We start from the raw sequence: 18709 nt of genomic DNA on the forward strand, positions 1-18709 counted from the left end.
CACGTAAGTAAGCGCTTGTTGCCTGCTTCACGATGCGCTCTAACTGTCTTTTTATTTTGCAGGTACAAGTTCGGAGCGGCTGCAGGGTGCCGGAATACCCACTGGGTTAGATGTGGAAAGGAGTAATGGCACGTGAGTATTAAAGTTCCCCAATGTCTTTAAACGCACCTTGTTTTGTCTTTCAGATGCGGGATGCAGCGCCGAAGGCCTCCGGAGCGTGCGAAGAGTTGGTAAGCTTTTGTCTTTCAGATGCCGGAATGCAGTGTGAAGACCTCCGGAGCGCACGAAGAGTAGGTAAGCCTTTGTCTTTCAGATGCCGGAATGCAGCGCGAGGAGTTGGTGACAGCCGATGGACCAGGTAAGTGAAGAGCTGTCACTGAAGACCGTAATGCTAACCTGTTCTTTCTTGTCTTTATAGGTGTTGCTGAAGACTGGATTCAGGATGGTAAGCCTTTTTCCTTAGGCCCAGGATCAGATGCAGAAGACACGATGAGCGTTCTGCTGCAGAGGATGCAGAATAACGCAAAGCAAGATTCATCCATCGGGTGTGGTTTAAATAGCCTCCTGTAGTGCTTAGGTGTCTCCTTCCACAGCCACGCCTAGGTAAGAAAAGAGTTCCTGCTTTCCAGAAGAGTTCCAGTGTTCTGAATCTAGGGAGTGGCTCCTGCCCCACCCAACAGGAAAAGTAGTTCCAAACAGAAGAGGATCAGAGGCTCAACTGGCAGGCAAGTAAGCAGCATGGTCTGCTGCAGGTAAGTCCACCCAAGCATTATGAGCCCGGCGCTTCCAGCGCTGGGACTGGGCATATTTATGGGCCTGGTGCCACTGGCGCCAGGACTGGGTCCAAAAGGTCCCAATTGGGACTGGTTGGCACTCGGAACCTGGGTTATGGATCTGCTTCCAAGGGAGTTGGGAAAACCCTGACCCTTTGGAAGCAGAGATCATGACACTTGGGCGCACTCAATATGTGTGCAGCTAGTGTGATTGCCTGATGGTAGCTGCATCATAACATTAGGTGGGGTGACAGTGATATATCTGTCAAATGTGTACAGTCATGTGTTTGGTTTCTGAGACTGCATTCTGGCAGCATTAGGCCTATGTAGGACATCTATATGTGCAGCTAGGCCAATTCTATCATGGGGTATAGCTGCGTTCTAGCAAAATGTTGATGTGCTCATGGAATATTGTTCGATGTGTGCATCTAGGTCGAAATTGATCAAGGGGTATAGCTGTGCTTTATATTGTGTGTTGGTGTAAAGTAGAGAGTGAACATAGCGGTAGGAGGGGTGAGTGTCTGGAGTGGATGATTTACTCTTACGAGTCCACAGTTCCGGGATTACATTCTGGATCTAGACGAGCTGGCAGTGGTCGCCCTCAGGTTTCGCGGTAGCGTCACTCTGAGGTAGATTTACAGGTAGGACTGTGGTAAGTTATGTTTCGCTCGGTCAGATGGTCATTATTCATAGGCTCAGCACTATGTGTCTTTGGAGCCCATTTTCCGGGTCTCTGGCTCTGGTTTATGGTAGGTTTCAGGGTCGCTCTAGGCAGGATTCTTGGTTATAGGACAGGGTATATCTCTCACTGAGGTTGTCACACTGAGGCAGTGATGCTAAAGGACAGGCTGGACATTTGTCTGCCGGCTGTGACATTCGTCGGCAAGCTGTAATTATTTTCCAGAGTAATGTCATTGAAGTCATGAATCATAATGTTGGTGGGTTTCACGGGCCCTACATGGACCTAATCATGGTTTACGGAAAGAGACATATTTTCTGAGATTTTGCGGAAGGCCATGTAGTCTTGGGTGTGTCGAATGTGCGGAGGGAGTGAGTTGCACAGAGTCAGAGCCAAGGATGAGAAGGCGGAGCCTCCAATCCTGGTTGAATTGGAGGCTGGAATCACTAGTAGGAGGACAGTGCTTGACCTCAGGGTGTGTGATGGGAGGCAGGGTTTAATCTTCTCTTGTAGGTAAGCTGGGCTGGTCATGTGCACTGCTCGGTGGGTAATGCGTAGGATTTTCAAAGTGGCCCTTCGTCCAACAGGGAGCCAGTGAAGGGTGCAGAGAGCTGGGGAGATGTGGTCCCTGTGTCCCACAGCAAGGAGGAGTCTGGCGGCACTGTTTTGGGCTCTTTAGAGTTTGTTAAGTTGGTATGCCGGTGCACCCAGGTATAACGAGTTGCCATAGTCCAGTCTCAACATCACAATGCACATAATAGCGGCAAATCTGTTGGTGTAGGTGAGATAAGGGAAGATGCGTCTCAGGAGTTTGAGGTGGTAGTGACAGGATTTTGATACATTGTTGATCTGATGGGAGAGGGTTAATCCGGAGTCCATAGTGCAGCCAATGTTTTTGACTATATTGGCGGTAGGAGGGGAGCTGCCAAGGGAGTGGGGCCATGGGAGAGGTTGCGGGAGAAGCGCAGTGTTGCCGCACACCATGATTTCAGTTTTATTTGGGTTCAGAAGGAGGTGGTTTCTTGTCATCCATTGATCAATATCTCTGAGGCAGACTTTAAGTTCGGGGCATGGGTTAGGGCTTGTTTTGGGGATTCTCAGGATAATTTGGGTATCGTCAGCGTAGTTGTAGCAGGTGAGGTTGTGGGCACGGATGATCCCTGGTCAGATAGAGGTTGAAAAGGAGAGCAGAGAGGCAGGGACATTGGGGTACTCCAGTGTTCACAGTGCGAGTGGTTGAGACAAAAAGGGAGATGAAAGTGATTTGTTTCCTGTTGTTGAGGAAGGAGGCAATTCATTTGATTGCTGAGCCTCGGATTCCTAGGGAGTGGGGTCAGTCAAGGAGGATAGGATGGTTAACAGTGTCAAAGGCTGCTGACAGATCAAGGAGAACCAGCGCTGCACAACCATCCGAGTCCACCGCAACTTTGAGATCATCCCAGAACAGCCTGAACCCTCATTGAGCAGGGTTGAGTAGTTTGTTGGATTATATAAAGCGGATGAGATAAGAGCATACAGCGCGGTCAATTAGTTTCGTCAGGAATCGGGTGTTGGAGATCGGCCTGTAATTCTTAGGGTCAAGGGGCTAGAGAGATGCCTCCTTTAGAAGCAGTTTGACATGCACTATTTTAAACACCTCAGGAAAGATCCCAGTGGTGAGGGAATCATTTAGTATGGACCTTGCTAGTTCTCCTGTACAAATCGAGGAGAATATTTCTTTCAGAAGAGAGGCGGAGCAGGGATCAAGGGGGGATCAGACGGTCTGCTGCTGGATAGTAGATCAAGGAACTCGTCTCTCGAGATGGGGTTGAAAGAGTCGAAAGATGGGATTGCGGTAGTGAAGCAGTGGAATTGAGAGGGGCCGGTGTGGGGCAAGGGGTGAGGCCAGAAAGTTTGGTATTAAGGGTTGCCATCCTGTCAAGTGATGTGATGTAGAAATGCAGCGAGAGTGAGTCACAGAGCATTTACGTTGGCGAGGTCTGGGCAGTGGTGCAAGTGGGTTTCACAAATTTGGAGATGATCCTCTGGAGCTCTTTGCTGCTGTTGCAACAGTTCAGTATTTGTTTGTTGTAATAGGCTTTTCTTGCCTTTCTGATCTCGGATTTGTAATTACGGTGGTGGCGTGCAAACATAGATCTGCTGAGAGTGGTTTTAGATGTTCACCATTTGTGTTCAAGAGAGTTATTTTGTCTTTTGAAAGTCTTCAGGTGAGGAGTGAACCATTTGGGGGACGTTCCATTGCGAGAGGGTGCGGGGCATGAGGGGGTGAGAGGAAGTAGTTATTCTTTAAGCCAGGAGTCAAAGGATTCGATGGTTAAGGATCTATCTGAAGTCGACGTTGCTGGGAGATTGTGTAGAAGGGCTTCAGCAAGGTCAGGGAGTACCTTGACTTTGTTCCAGAATTTGTGATCAGAGAGGACAGAGAGAGTCATGGGTCGACGGGGTGGTGTGTGTACAGAGAAAGGGATGGGGGAGTGGTCTGTCCAGATGAGCGGTATGGGACTATATACAGACATGAGGTCATAGAAGCTGCAGATTGCATCAAGGGTGTGACCCCAGAGTGGGTTGGACCAGTGGTATGTTAGGAAAGGTTGAGTGCCTCTAGTCCATCGACCAGAGGTTGGTTCATGTGGTTAATGGGCACATCGAACCAGATATTGAAGTCCCCCAGTAATGTGAGTGCTGGGTGGTTTACTTGAATGGTAGCTAGCGAGTCACAGAGATTGTTGGCAAAATGTCTGTCATATCTAGGGGGTCTGTATATGAGTAGGAAGCTGTGAGTGAGTGTTGATGGTAGTGCAAGTTTTACTAGAAGGGATTCACAGTTAGCATTGCATGTCTGGGTTTTCGGTGAGTGAGATGGAGAAATGAGGTTTGTAGAAGATCACTACTCCGCCACCTTTGGAAGGTCTGTTGTGGGGGATAAGCGAGTGCGACTGGTGCAAAATCGTCTGAAAACCAAGTTTCAGTGATGACAATGAGGTCAGGATTGTCAGAGGATAGGAGGTCAAAGATGCTGGGTCTGTTTCTCACCACAGAGCGGGCGTTGAAAAGGAGGCAGGTGACTTTGTGAGGTGTGGTTGTTTTGTTGACGCTCGTGGCTGGTAGGGCTTGTTTGGATTGAGAGGCAGGAGGTAAGGAGATAGTTGATGTAATGGAAGGCGTGGTCGGGCAGTCTCTGTGGCTGAGACTGGCCGCAGGTGGTAGTAGGGTTTTGGGACAAAAGTGCTCTTTGAGGGGATGGGGGTGAGTGGGTTTGGTCCATGGGGAGCGGGAAGAGTAAGCGGGTGGTGGTACGTATGCAGGAGATGTGGTGGGGAGGATCAGGGGAGTGAGTGAGGGAGGGCGGCGATTGGTGAACCTTTGGTGTGCAAGGTCAGGGAAGTTGTTGCTTGTGGATCGAGTCTGGAGGGCGCTAGGGGTTTAGGTGTACTGGGTGAGAAGTCAAGTTCAAGTGGGTAGAGACGGGGAGAGACGGGGCAGGGGGCCTGATGGCAGGTCTGAAAAAGGATGTTAAGTTGGACTGATGAAGAGGTGGTGAGTTATGGAGAGTCGAGGGAGGAGGCTGGTCAGCTTTTCCGTGTTTATTGCGTTTGGATGCAAGAGGGGTTTGAGAGAGGGTAGGTGGGTCAGAGGGAAAAGGGTATGAAGTAATGGTTTTAAAAAGTGCAGGACATGCTGCTTTCAAAGAAGGGAAAGGGTTTGAAGGGTGAGGTATGGGGATGGGGGTCGAGCAGGGGCTGGGGATGGGGTGGCGGGGTGTGTGGATGATTGGGCAAGAGGGTTTCACAGGTGAAGAAGGGGAATTGCTGATTTGTGCAGAGTTTGGGGATGTGGTTGTCTTCGTGTGTCGGCGATGTCAAGGAGACGCTGGTATTTTGGAGGAGTGGTATCGGTGGAGAGGAGGTGTCGGACTGGTGTGGCAGGGATGGATGGAGTTGGTGGAGGGTTGATGATGTTGGTGTGGGGTGGCACTTTGTACAAGTGGGCGAGTGTTAGTACAGGAGGCAAAGGGGTTTTGTCAGGGACGTGGAAGGCTGAGGTCATTGGGGCTGGTCTGGGGGGCAGTTCCTGCGAGACCCCACGGATGTCGCGGTAGTGGTGGGATGCTCTAGCTTGGAGTGCCAGAGAGCTCCTCTGGCTTGAGAGTTGGAAATATGGCAGGGTGTATGAGTCGGGAGCAGGGGTCATTCTCACTAAATACCCAGGGGTAGAGGGAAGGCGAAAGGGGGGGTTGGGCTGAAATATGTGGGATGAGAGTAGGAGGCGGATGGTGTTTGGCACACCAAAGTGCTCCTCTGATCTTAGAGTTAGAGGCGGAATGGTGATTGGGGTGTGGGGGAAGGGGGTCAGGGAGCAAGGGTGTTGGGTGGGCGGCTGGGTGTGGTGCAGAAGGGCCAGGATTGTGTGGGGGAGGGGCGGTCTTTGTTGTAGTGGTATCACTATCTGGAAAGAGAAGTCAGTCATGGTTGAGGGAAGGGGTAGTGCAGCAGGTGAGAGATGTGGGGGGCATAAAGTGGCTGCGTGTATAGAGGGCTAGGACGGAAAGTATCTGGTTTGACGCACCTAAGACTAGGTTAGCGGGAATCAGGTGAGCGATAATGCAAGGGCAGCAGCTAGAGTTGGGCTGGGTGGGAGAGGGCTTACCACGTGGGTACAACAGTAAATGCAGTGACAGTGAAAGCAGTGACAGTAAATGCAATGAAGGTAGATGGAATAACACTAATTACAATAGTAGCACCTAGATATGGGACACCTGGATAGAGGGAGAAAGTGCCTAACACAGGGCACAGCAGTAGATGCAATAGGAGTGAATATAATAGCGGCACCTAGATTTGGAACACCTGGATAGAGGGAGAAAGGGTCTAACACGGGGCTCAAGAGCAGATGCAATGAGAGTAAATTCAATAGTGGCACCTAGATTTGGGACACCTGGATAGAGGGAGAAAAGGCCTAAAACAGGCACAAGAGTAGATGCAATGAGAGTGAATGCAATAGTGGCACCTAGATTTGGGACATCTGGATAGAGGGAGAAAGGGCCTAACACGGGGGCACAACAGTGAATGCAATAACAGTAAATGCAATAGCAGCACCTGGGATTGTGACACCTTAATAGAAGGAGAAAGGGCATAACACGGGGGCATAACAATAAATGCAAGCACAGTGAAGGCAATAACAATGAGTTCTATAGAAGTACCTAGATTTGTGACACCTGGGTAGAGGGAGAAAGGCCCTAACACAGGGGAATAGCAGTAAAAGTAATGGCAGCGAATTCAATAGCACTAAATGCAATAGCAGCACCTAGATTTGTGACACCTGGGTAGAGCGAGAAAGGGCCTAAAACGGGAGAAATAGCAGTAAAAGTAATGACAGTGAATACGATAACAGTAAATGCAATAGCAGAACCTAGATTTGTGACACCTGGATGGAGGGAGAAAGGCCCTTACACGGGGGCACAATATTAAAAGTAATAACGGTAAATGCGATAACAGTGAATGCAATAGCGGCACCCCGATTTGTGACAACTGGATAGAGGGGGGAAGGGCCTAACATGGGGGCATAACAGTCAATGCAGTGACAATGACAGCAGTAACGCTAAATGCAATGATGGTAGATGGAAGAACACTAAGTGCAATAGTGGCACCTAGATTTGGGACACCTGGATAAAGGGAGAAAGGTCCTAAAACGGGGGCACAACAGTAAATGTAATAACAGTGAATGCAATAACAGTGAATGCAATCAGTGAATGCAATAGCAATACCTAGATTTGGGATACCAGGATAGAGGGAGAAAGGACCTACCAGAGTGGTACAGCAGAAAATGCAATAACAGTAATAATAGTAAACTCGAAAGGCAGGCAGTAATCAGAACGTCCAAGTTTGAAATTCCTGAGTGGTGCTAGCTGGCACAATCAGATCAATTCGGATAAGCAGCAGTCTGTCGCAATCAAGACGTCTGGGACAGTCAGGTTAGTTGTGGAGGGTTTCTATCTGGCACATTTCGGTTATCTGGCACAGTCAGTCTAAATGTGAGAAGCTTTTGTGTGGCCAAGGTGGCTGGGAGCACAATCTACTGAAAGCAATGTTTTTGCTTGGGCACTCAGGGTGAAATATATTGATGGGTTAGACCGCCTATCCTAGAGTAATATATGGCTAAGGAATACAGGTTATCTAGAAGCATAATATGGTTATATTATGGTGAATCACGTAGAAGTGAAGTTGCTGAAGTAGAAGCAGCAGCACTAAGAAGTCATCCTGACAAATATACCATTGTGAAGTCTAAAATGGTAACCAAGAGAATACTACCTGTTAACCAGGAATTGAGTATCACTGATAATGGTGGATGTTACATTTCTTTTGAACTGTAGCAAGTCTTCTTGAGAAGGTGACCAAGCTTCATGGCTGGGATTACCATTGGTGCTATTTTGTGGAAGTGGAAAGTGGGTATTTCACCAGGGAGAAGAGATTGCTTTAATTGAAACCTTTGTTAACAAATCTTTGTATTGACTTTGAAACATCAAGAAACGATTTCAGACATGTCCTTCTTTAGTTGGCCATTAACAGAAATGACTTTGAATCCTGGGAAAGGGAAATCACCCAGGACCTTCAAAGGTTATTCAAAGACTGTGGATGTTGCTCATAACATGTTGTATTGCCATATATTTTCTTTATGTATTTGTTGCTAGTGTGAGGACCAGTTATCCTGTGTTAGAGTGTTTCCCCTTAGCTTTGGTTAGGTAGGGAAATCCTCAGCAGAGCAGGGAGAGTGAGGCATTTTGATTATATTCTCTTTAATAAAATGGCATATGTAGGTAAATCATCAAACAGTTTTCCGCCTCGCATTACTAACCCCTCACATTAGGTATGGAAAAACCTTTAGAGATAGGGGAAGATAGGCATTTTTGTTATTATTTAAATAAAGATTGTTGTAAGCATGCCACCCCTTTGTCCGACTCCTTACTCCAGCGTGCCACATCGTATATCCCACTGGTCAAAATGTGGTGTTTGGAGTGAAGTGAAAATAACATACGTTTCAGAATGAGTGTTTGTACGTGAAAGGAGCGAGATGTGAGGTATCCTGAATGAATGTGCTTTTTCGATTGACCCTGTCTTTTATGTCACATCTGGGATGATGAGTGGAACCCTGCGTATTTGTCAAGTGAGAGTGTTTTGATGGAGCCAGTTGTCCCCTGTATGTGCGCCATGGGTGGATAGACAGGTGCGTACTCCCATGTACTTATATACTTTTTCTCACGAGATGTACTTAAAATGTGACTTGCTTAATAAAGGAAGATGTGAATGGTGCCTTACTGTCAGTAGCCTCATCCTTGCTTTCAGTGTCCTACCTACCTTAAAACACTTCCCACGAGATATTGTGGCTTTTGCACCCACCACTATAGAGATAGTCCAACAAGAACTTGGAGGTCGCCTTTGAAAACTGGATGGCCAAGCCTATGTGGTTTCATGCACCATATGTGCTTAGACCAAGTATCCCATGTCTCCACCGGAGGGTAAACTACTGCTACCCAGATACCCTCAGCACCATGGCAGATCAGCTCTACCGACTTTGTTGTGGACCTCCCATCTTCAAAGGGGTGTATGGCCATAATGGTAACAAAAGATACATTAATAAAGATAGCTGTTTTTTTTGCTTCTTTGCAAGGTCTTCAATGCACCAGGAATAGTTAAGGTGCTCTTAAAGCATGTTGTCAGTCTACTTGCGCATCCCTTCATTGCAATATACGATTGAGGATACATTCCACCTCAGCATGCTAGTCTGCCTTATGCAAATCAATGTGAATTAAAATACCCATGTCTTCAGAGTTCCACCCACAGTCTAATGGATAAATAGAAAGACTCATTCACACCACTGAGTAGTATGTGCACTGAGTCTCATTCATCATTCAGGATAATTGGGTAGACCTCCTGCCTACTGTGGAATTCACATATAATAACACTAATCCCTCTCCTATACAGTCTAGCCCTTCTCCTGTCACGTTTCTTGCCCTCTTCTTCAGCACAGATGATCTGTTTGGCAAAAATGGAAGGCTTGACGAGAAGGAGACTTCAGTGCATTCGCTCATCATGTTGGAACGATCATCAGTGGTATAGCACCCAGCAAAGATGGCGACCATACACCTGAACCTTCACTTCCAGAATCTGCAGTACGTCATGGGACTCCTCCATAGTTTGTACGGGTTGCCTCATCAGGTACACTGTTCGCTGATGTCTAACGCTTGTTTGGTATTCTTGATTCCATGTCACCCCCAGCTGTCTCATCTGGCGCAGCCTCCCCTTGTCTCTCTGCCTTCTGATTCTGTCCGTTTCATGCCAAAAAGTCGCAAGCCTTCACCAAGACATCCTGGACTACCTTGTGATCATCAGCCAAACTCACTTCCAAGTCAAGAACCTTTACATATGGACCCAGGAGGGGTTCTTATGTCTCCTCTGAGTTTTTCCCCCCTGAATTCGAGATTTTCTGAAGCCCATGTCCCCCCTCCCCAATCTTCTTCTAGTCAATTAGGGGGCATGGTGGATTCTTAAAGAGAACACCTGTGTCTCTTCTCTATATGCAGAACCTGACAAAGACAGATTAGAGAACAACAAAAAGAAATTGGAGTGGAGGTTTTAGATCGTGACAAGAAGACTTTTACTCACTGGATTGTTTTGCTGTTTATGAGTCAAGACACATTAACCTGGCAGCACTTACCCCTGGGTCCTGGGCTCCTGGGTCATTCAACGGATTTCCCATCAGGGTTTCCCAGGGTCATGATAGTGGTGGGGTTCTCCAGTGACTTATATTGGCATGTATCCTGCTTTGCTTCTTTCCTTCCTGGGTCATCTGGTTCTTGAACCTGGAATTAGAAGTATTGGTGGTTGTCTCCTATGAGGTCCACTGTGATTGGGAAACAAACAAGACAGCGTGGCGATATGACCACAAGAAGAGTGTGGTGGACCAGGTGTCCTGTAAACACTGCTGATACCACTTTACCACTACGGGACAAGCTGGTAACTGAACGACTGGGGTGCCTACAACTATGACGACACAGAGAGAGACGTAAACAAATCAGTAGAGTGCAACCTGGCAAACTGGAGAGACGACCAGGAGAGAATTGGAGAACCCGGTGACTTCAATGCTACCGGTCAAGGTAACAGGGAGGACGGGAGACCTTGGAGGGGGATGAAGAGTTGGAATGCTCATACTCGTCTCAGTATATATTATGAGGTTATAATATTAAACTCCAGAGAAGCAAACAAGCATCATTATGGGAAGGCTCATAATCGTCCCAGTGAAGGAAGAGAACACATCCTATTGATGTCTGGAAAAGGTAAATGAGAATAACTATTTGAATGCTCATACTTGTCTATTTATTTTTCTTTAGGGAGAAGTGACGACACATTGTGAATCGTTACAAGAAGGACACACATAGTGCTTATAAATTGGGTGGCTCGAGGCAGACATGGTTGAGGCAGTTTTATTTCACTGGTGGCGCTTTTACAGGTCCAATTAAGTCATTAACTCTCAGAGGACTGCTTTAAAAAACACTGGCAGGCACTCCAAGTTTGATGGTAAGGCTTGATTAAAGTGAGCTCAAAGAGTTCCCAAGCTGAGGTGTTTTTGGGCAGGTAGGGGCAGGAACTGGGTAGGAATGGCATTGGGGATTAGAAAAGCATTGCCATGGGCAATCAATCGGTGGACAAATAACAAAGCATCACCTACAAGTTTTGTGTCTCTCCTCATATGCCATTTCACCCTGTCTGTACTGTAAGGAAGGCATGGTATCAAACAGTGAAAACAAACACAAATGATCACAGTTCAAGGGTTGTTATTGAACTTCAATGGTTTGGATGAACGCCTATCTAACCCTAAATCTAAGGATGGGAGCAAGCTACAACCATCAAAGTAAAAATAACACAGTCCTAGGGGAGGCTTGTCAAAATAAAAAGGGCCTATACTAATAGACCTTTTGCCAATCCTTACTTAGAGGAGGCGGTGTCGCCTTTATCCATAAGTGCAGTCTCACCATGAGACTAGACACCTCGACCGACGCCCTCTCTTGCGAATCACTAGCAGTCAAAATACCACTCACTAACTCCCAAACTCTTAACATCTACTTGATCTACCGTCCGCCAGGCCCCATTGGCACCTTCGATGAAGACCTTAACTCCATCCTATCCAGCAACCTCAAAAGCTCCACTCAAGCTCTCACCTTAGGAGACTTTAACTTGGGCTACAATGACCTAGAAGACCATTCCGCTAGTACCATAGCTAATACTCTTACTGAATTAGGCTTTGTGCAAAGATGTATGACACCCACGCATACGAAAGGTAGAACACTTGACTGGGTGGCCGACCACAACTGCCTAGTGAACATTACAAATATCTCACCCCAAGCCTGGACTGACCACCATCTGGTATCATTTATGCTCTCCACCGACAGACCCTCACCCCCGCCCACCATTAAGGCCCACCCACTCTCACTAGAAACAAGAAGAACATGACAGTAGAAAGACTTATCCCTGACCTACTCCCCACTCTCAACTCACTTCCTGATAACCTGGACCCTGAGTCCTTAGTTGAAGAATATAACAAGATTATGGCCACCTCACTGGACCGCATCGCCCCCCTTAAACTGAGATCCAGTAAACCGAAAACGCACCTTAACAAATGGTACACACCATTCCTCAAAAAACTAAGACAGCAAAAAAGAAACTGCGAGGCCATCTGGAAAAAATCCCCTTCAGTCTCTAACAAACTAAAACTCTCCAAACTAGCTGCACTCTACAAAAAAGAAATCTACCTGGCCAAACGAGCCTCCTTTGACTCTCGTATATCCCAAGCTAAATCTAACATGAAAGAACTTTTCTCCATCCTTAAAGAAATAGAAACCCCCATAGCACCCCTTGACACGTGCACCGAAGATAAAAACTGGTGCTCAGAAATTCAAAGTGCCCTAGCAAACAAGATTGCGACTCTTCAAAGTAAAATCACCAGCAAAAGAGCATCCCTGAATGACACCCTCAACTCAAAAATTCCGGACAAGCCCATGCCCACTGACCTAGCCCGCTTCCAATTCGCCAAAGTCAACATACTGGAAGTCGAAAAAATTATCCTGTCCCTGAAACCGTCTAATTGCCAGGGAGATCTATGCCCTGCACAGCTCATTAATGATGCTGTCCGCGACCTCTCCCCTTTCATTACAAAATTGATCAATGCCTCCTTTGCCACTGGCTCCATCCCTACTAACCTAAAACAATCCTGGGTACTACCTCTACTGAAAAAACCCACACTTGACCCAGCCATACCCACAAACTACCGTCCCATAACTACTGTTCCCTTTCTACTAAAAATTCTGGACAAGGTTGCCTATGTACAAATACAGAAGCACCTGGAAGAACACAACCTCTTAGGCTCTAGACAATCTGGATTCCGTCCCCAACACGGGACTGAAACCGCCCTTATTGACTTGAAAGCGCAGATCGATTCGCTCAGAGACAACGGGCAAGCCGCCCTACTCCTCCTCCTCGACCTTTCTGCAGCCTTCGATCTGGTCGATCATTCTGTCCTTTGCTCACACCTCCACACTTCGGCTCACTTCTCCAGTGAGGCCATCACCTGGATCACATCCTTCCTCAACGGCAGGACTATGAGGGTCTTCTCTCCCACGGCGGCAGCAGACCCTATACCCATCACATGTGGTGTACCTCAGGGCTCCTGTGTCTCCCCCACATTATACAACATATTTACCAAGCCCCTTTTCGATGATTTGGATCATCTCGGTATCACCTACACTAACTATGCAGATGATACTCAGATCCTCCTTCCGCTTTCAGGAGATTATGGAAAGGATTTGGCCTTGCTAAATAGGGTGTACATCATCATCCAGGCATGGATGGCTACTCATGGACTATGCCTGAATGATGATAAAACAGAACTCATCATCTTAGGCACCACAATCAGTATAAAGAAACTTGGCCCGGCCTATAACTCCTTCATGTTTGACGGGAACAACATCAAAGTCGGACAAGAGGTCAAAACATTGGGATTCTATCTAGATTCCAATTTTTCCCTCAAAAGACAAGTGAGCTCCCTTGCATCCTCCACGGCTTACACGTGCAAATTAATCCGTGCAGCCAAACCTTTCCTGTCTGACACTAGCTGTCTGACACTCGCCAGAGCCCTCATACTGTCTCGCCTCGACTATTGTAATGCCCTCTACCTAGGATCCACCAAGGCCACCACCAATAAACTGCAAACCCTTCAGAACAACGCTCTCAGAGCAGCTCTGGGCATTTCCAGAAGAGAACACATTACAGGTTTCAGCCAACAGAACAATTGGCTCTCCACCAGAGATAAAATTCTCTTAAAAACGGCATCTCTCACCCACAAGTCTCTCAACTACGCAGCCCCAACCTACCTGATCAACAGGTTCCACAAACAATCCTCCTCAAGACCCGTCAGAACCGCATACAAAGATTGCCTATCTGTCCCCCACTACAAACGGGCCACCATAGGAGGCAACAGCTTCCCGGTAAAAGCTGCCAAGCTCTGGAACTCCCTGCCTCCAAACCTTAGAGTAGACTTGCCCTATCAGAACTTCCGCTCCAAGTTAATCTCCTGGCTGAAACTGGAGACCCACTAAGACTAGGTAGTGTCCAGCGCTACACGCACACATCGTAACCACGTGTGCCTCTTGCTTACCTGTATATTACATTACCGCCTGCTGGCCTTACTGATGATTTGTATATACTGTATATAACATTTGTGCACCTATTTTTTGTATTATGTATATTCCTCGTGTACTGTAACCAAGCTTCGAAAATTCTTGTAAAGTCTGCGCCCTGATACCCCCGGGTACACTCGCGCATTATAAATAATAAAACAAACAAACAAACAAACTTCTAAATACAAATGGTGTGGGAAAATGATGTATGCAAAATAAAAAGTGTTCAAGAAACAATATGTCAGGACAGATGAGTGATAAGCTTCCTTGCCCCATGTTTCAGCACAGGACAAGGCGTCACACTTGAACTTGGAACACACTCTAGCTTCTTTGAGCAGCAGGATGCATTTAAAAATCAAATAGGACCATCTGCGATAAAGTCTCTCGTTATCCACAAGTCTCTCGCTCGCAGAATGTCACAGGTTTTCAGGTCTGCGGGCTCAGACCCTCTTCTTACACAACGTCTCAATGGGTGTCCCGCCATCGGGCTTGTACCCCTTTTTGATTTTTCAACCCTACTGGTCTCAGTCCCACCTAGTCCCCTAAAACTAAAACACAAGTACTGGGCATAAAAAGCATTGTCATTGTTCGTGAAATTAAAGCAACATTACCTCCACGTCCCTTTTCCTTGTCCCAATACATACTCTATGAGTCTTCCAGCTGCCGTTATAGGAACCCGATTAACCTTTTCTTCTTCTGGCTCCACCCCCTTTTCATGGTGTATAAAGCCCCACTATACCCACAAAGCTCCAAGTGTTTTGTTTTCTGCCTCGGGGGACGGCTCTCGTGTGCTGCTTGGCTCCACACTGCTACAGATTCCTTTGTTGGTAGACTCAAGAGGGCAATGGTGGTGGCTACACCAAACCCCTGTTGGCCGCAAAGTAGCTGAATGGCCTTGGGTAATGCTCCCAGGTCTTACTTTGAAGCTAAGGGAAGCAGTTGAGGAGTATCAAGGACAGACAAAATGTGTCTGCAAACCCTATATGGAAGCATGGTCTGTACAATGTGTGGTTTAATCAAAGGCCCCAACAAACAGAACTGAAGGGCCCACAGGAAAAATTACCTGCCAGCCTTCAAAAACAAAACCTTCACACTGAAAATGGGCCAATTAAGGAAGACTGTGGTGGTTTCTGCAAGTAACACAAGGAAGTGCTATGTGAAAAGGACTAACTGTCATTACAAAAGGAAAGGCAGCCTTTTAATTCACAGTGGCAGAAGAAATTCAAAAGCCCCTTTCACATGAAAAGCAAGATTTGCAAACACTAACACTAATGGCTTTGCATGTGCATTTGCAGTTTAAAGCAAGATATGAGAAAAATGTTCCCCTACTAACATAAAGATGTCAGGGAAAAAACATAGGCCCTCATTACGAGTTTGGCGGTAGCCATGGAGCTATTAGCTCCATGGCTGCCACCAAACCGGGCTCATTTACCGGGTTCCTGCAATGAGGAATAACCGGGTTATTCCAACATTGGAGGACCCGGTCATTCCTCCTTGCAGGAACCATTCCCCATTCCCATTTGAGCCCCCATAGGGCTCAATGGGAATGGGGATGGAGGTAACAACGGGCAGATTACAACTGGCCCATTGTTACCTCCTTCTTCCCCTCGCGGGACCCGGAAAGCATGCCACGTACCGCGATGGGAAGCTTGTAATCAGCCCTGTTGGAATGAAGGGGGCCTGTCCCGTACCGGCCCCCTTCATTCTGACATCGCACGGGTCGTAATGAGGCCCTTAGTGTGTGTTGTGTTAGGAAGGCATGGTATAAACACTAAGACAGACACAAGTGACCACAGTTCAAGGGTGTTTATTGAACTTCAACAAGATTGTGTGATAAACGCCTATCTAATCCTAAATCTACAGATGGGAGCAAGGTATGACCAACAAATAATAATAATGCAGTCCTAGTGTAGTCTCATCAAAATATGAGGGCCTATACTAAAAAATAAACTATTGCCAATCCTTACCTCTAAATATAAATAGTGTGGGGGGTAATGTTTATAAAAAAGAAAGAAGTGTTCACAAAAATGATATGTCAGTATGTTCAGGCTATTGGCCTCCCTTCACCACATTTCCAGCACGAGACAAAGCAGTTTACTCGAGCATAGCACACTCTCTGGCTTCTTCGGCACGAGGATACAGTTCCATCACCAGCATCAGGGCCTTTTGTGCCCAAGTGTCTTTTACTTGTCAAATTCTCTTGATTCAGAGGACCTGATGTACCAAAACAAACAAAAAGTTCCTTTCACCCTGGATCCCCCTCAACCGGGCTCAGATCCCTTTTATACAACAATCATTACTTTGGATTCCCCTCTTCCGGGCTCAGATCCCCTTCTCCAATGTTCAGAGAATATTCTTTCTCGGGTGACTCATGGCTCACGCTGGATCCCCTTCAGCCGGGCTCAGATCCTTCCTCTTACACAATTAGTTTCCCTCAGCCGGGCTCAGATCAATTTCCGTTCGCATTAAGTATTGAAGACTTTCGAATGTGCACTTGGTTTTGCTTGACCCGTTGCAGGACCACTTCGATTTTACAATCCCTTTTTACATTTGCCACCTCTCAGTTGAATACCTAACAGATACCTTTGAAAGAGCACCCACGTGGCATCGGACCACTCTGTATGTGGTATCTATCTTGGCTTCAAAAGTTCAGTCACTCCTTTATATTTGCGTTGCTCATCACATACGCCTCAACCACTGTTCTCTTTAGATTTCTCCATACAATGTTGCCGCTTTCAACCTTGGTTCCAAAACAGACTGGTCTGCAATCAGTCTATCTGTCTCACCGGCTGTGCTGACTTTACTGGTGCTGCTTGGTTGTAGGAGCCAAGGACAGTACCACACCGGCAAAGGCTTCTCCCTGCCTTGGCTATCAATGCGGGAGAGCCGCGGTTACCTCCGACACACAATGCAGGTTTCTTCCTCTTTCAATCCAGGTCTTATGTTTCTTATTCTCGAAGGCTCGTGAGATTAGCAGCATTCCTCCGAAAAGGTCAAGGGCACTTCCCTCCTTGCAACCGTCTGTGGTCTTGCCGTATTTATACCCGTATTAAACAGCCATCTTGGAACTGCTGCTTCCTCATGTACTTTTGTGCTCTGCCTTTTATCTGTGTGGGGAAGTGTGATGGAAGTCAGGTGTGTGTAATAATCAGTAATTGCCTGCCTCTGCCTGACCATTGTGTTGGGACATTTCAGGTATATGGCTCAGGTGTTATTCTGTTGTCTCTCACAGTGAGCTGTCCGTGAGAACGTGTTTGTGTCGGGAAAGGGGTGTGGGCTTGAGTTCCTAAGTATCCTACCTGGTAGGAGGTGGAAAAGGTGTGACAGGGAAGGGGTTACCTCATCTCAACCTCGGGTGTCCCACTTCCACTCCCCGAAGACCCCTCAACCAGGTGATCCTCCCGCACTGGTCCACCACAGGAACTGTATCCAAAAGGGATGGCCGTGTCCTCGCCAGCTGGATGACAGATCCCTGGGGATTAGCGGGTGAGATATCTCAGGTTTCTCACAGTTTATTTATTTATTTAGTTATTGCATTTGTATAGCACACACAAGCCCTGAGGCATCAGGGCGCTATGATACAGTTACATGTATCCCAGAGCTGGGGAGTTCTTGGTACAAGAATAAATAGTGGTACTCAAAAGAAAAGGACGCTTTGTTTCCATGGGTCACATGTACATTTTATTTAGGGCCGAGGCAGACCCTTTTGCTTGTTGTTGGGCAGACTTCACAAAGGACTCCACCACTGCAATCCTGGCTCTTGCATCCCAGCTATTTACAACTGCAATAAAGTGTGGCCTGCTAAGGGTGTTGACAACAAACTTTCCCCAGACCTGTTGTCTATGAAGGCTAATTTCTGTGCATGGCAAATGGCCTAGTCAATGTGTGAGAGGAATGTGGGAGGAGCTGCAATCAAGAAAAGCTGAACTATGAAAAAAACAAGAAAATAGAAGGTTTTTCAGATCAAAATGGTGGTCCACTTGAGATAACAGGACGGGATGCCAAATGTCAGCAGGACCTCATGACATCACAGGATCAGCCTAGCTCATTATCTGCAGTGGCAATCTCTGTGTAACCGATGCATCCCAAGTATTGATGACCTGCAGCCTACCAACTTCAAACAACAAATAGGCTAGTAAAAACAAAGTCCAGGAAGCTCTAGTCACATGCTGGCCATGAATGACAAATGACCTGGAGGAAGGGGAGCTCATATTTGCATAACATGAAGATTTCCCATTAGTTTAAAAGCACAATCAAAACTTATGCATTTTTCTCAGGAACCACAAGCCATACTGCACTCATTTATGTGTCATTGTTAAGATAAATTCCAGATGATTCTGTTGAAATAACATTCATCCACCACGTGGAACCTTAGGGAATAGTAATGACAAGCAAACATGTGTTTCTGGCTTCTCTGAAAATGTCCTGAATTTAGGAGTTGGTGGACTGATGAAGTCTAAAATTAGGTATGTGCAGAGTAAATTGCATGTACCTAACTATTATGTTTATTGTATAAATGGCAGAAAATTGCCA

The sequence above is a fragment of the Ambystoma mexicanum genome, chromosome 1q, assembly GCF_040938575.1.
Source record: "Ambystoma mexicanum isolate Mex_15411 chromosome 1q, UKY_AmexF1_1, whole genome shotgun sequence".
NCBI classification, from domain to species: domain Eukaryota; kingdom Metazoa; phylum Chordata; class Amphibia; order Caudata; family Ambystomatidae; genus Ambystoma; species Ambystoma mexicanum.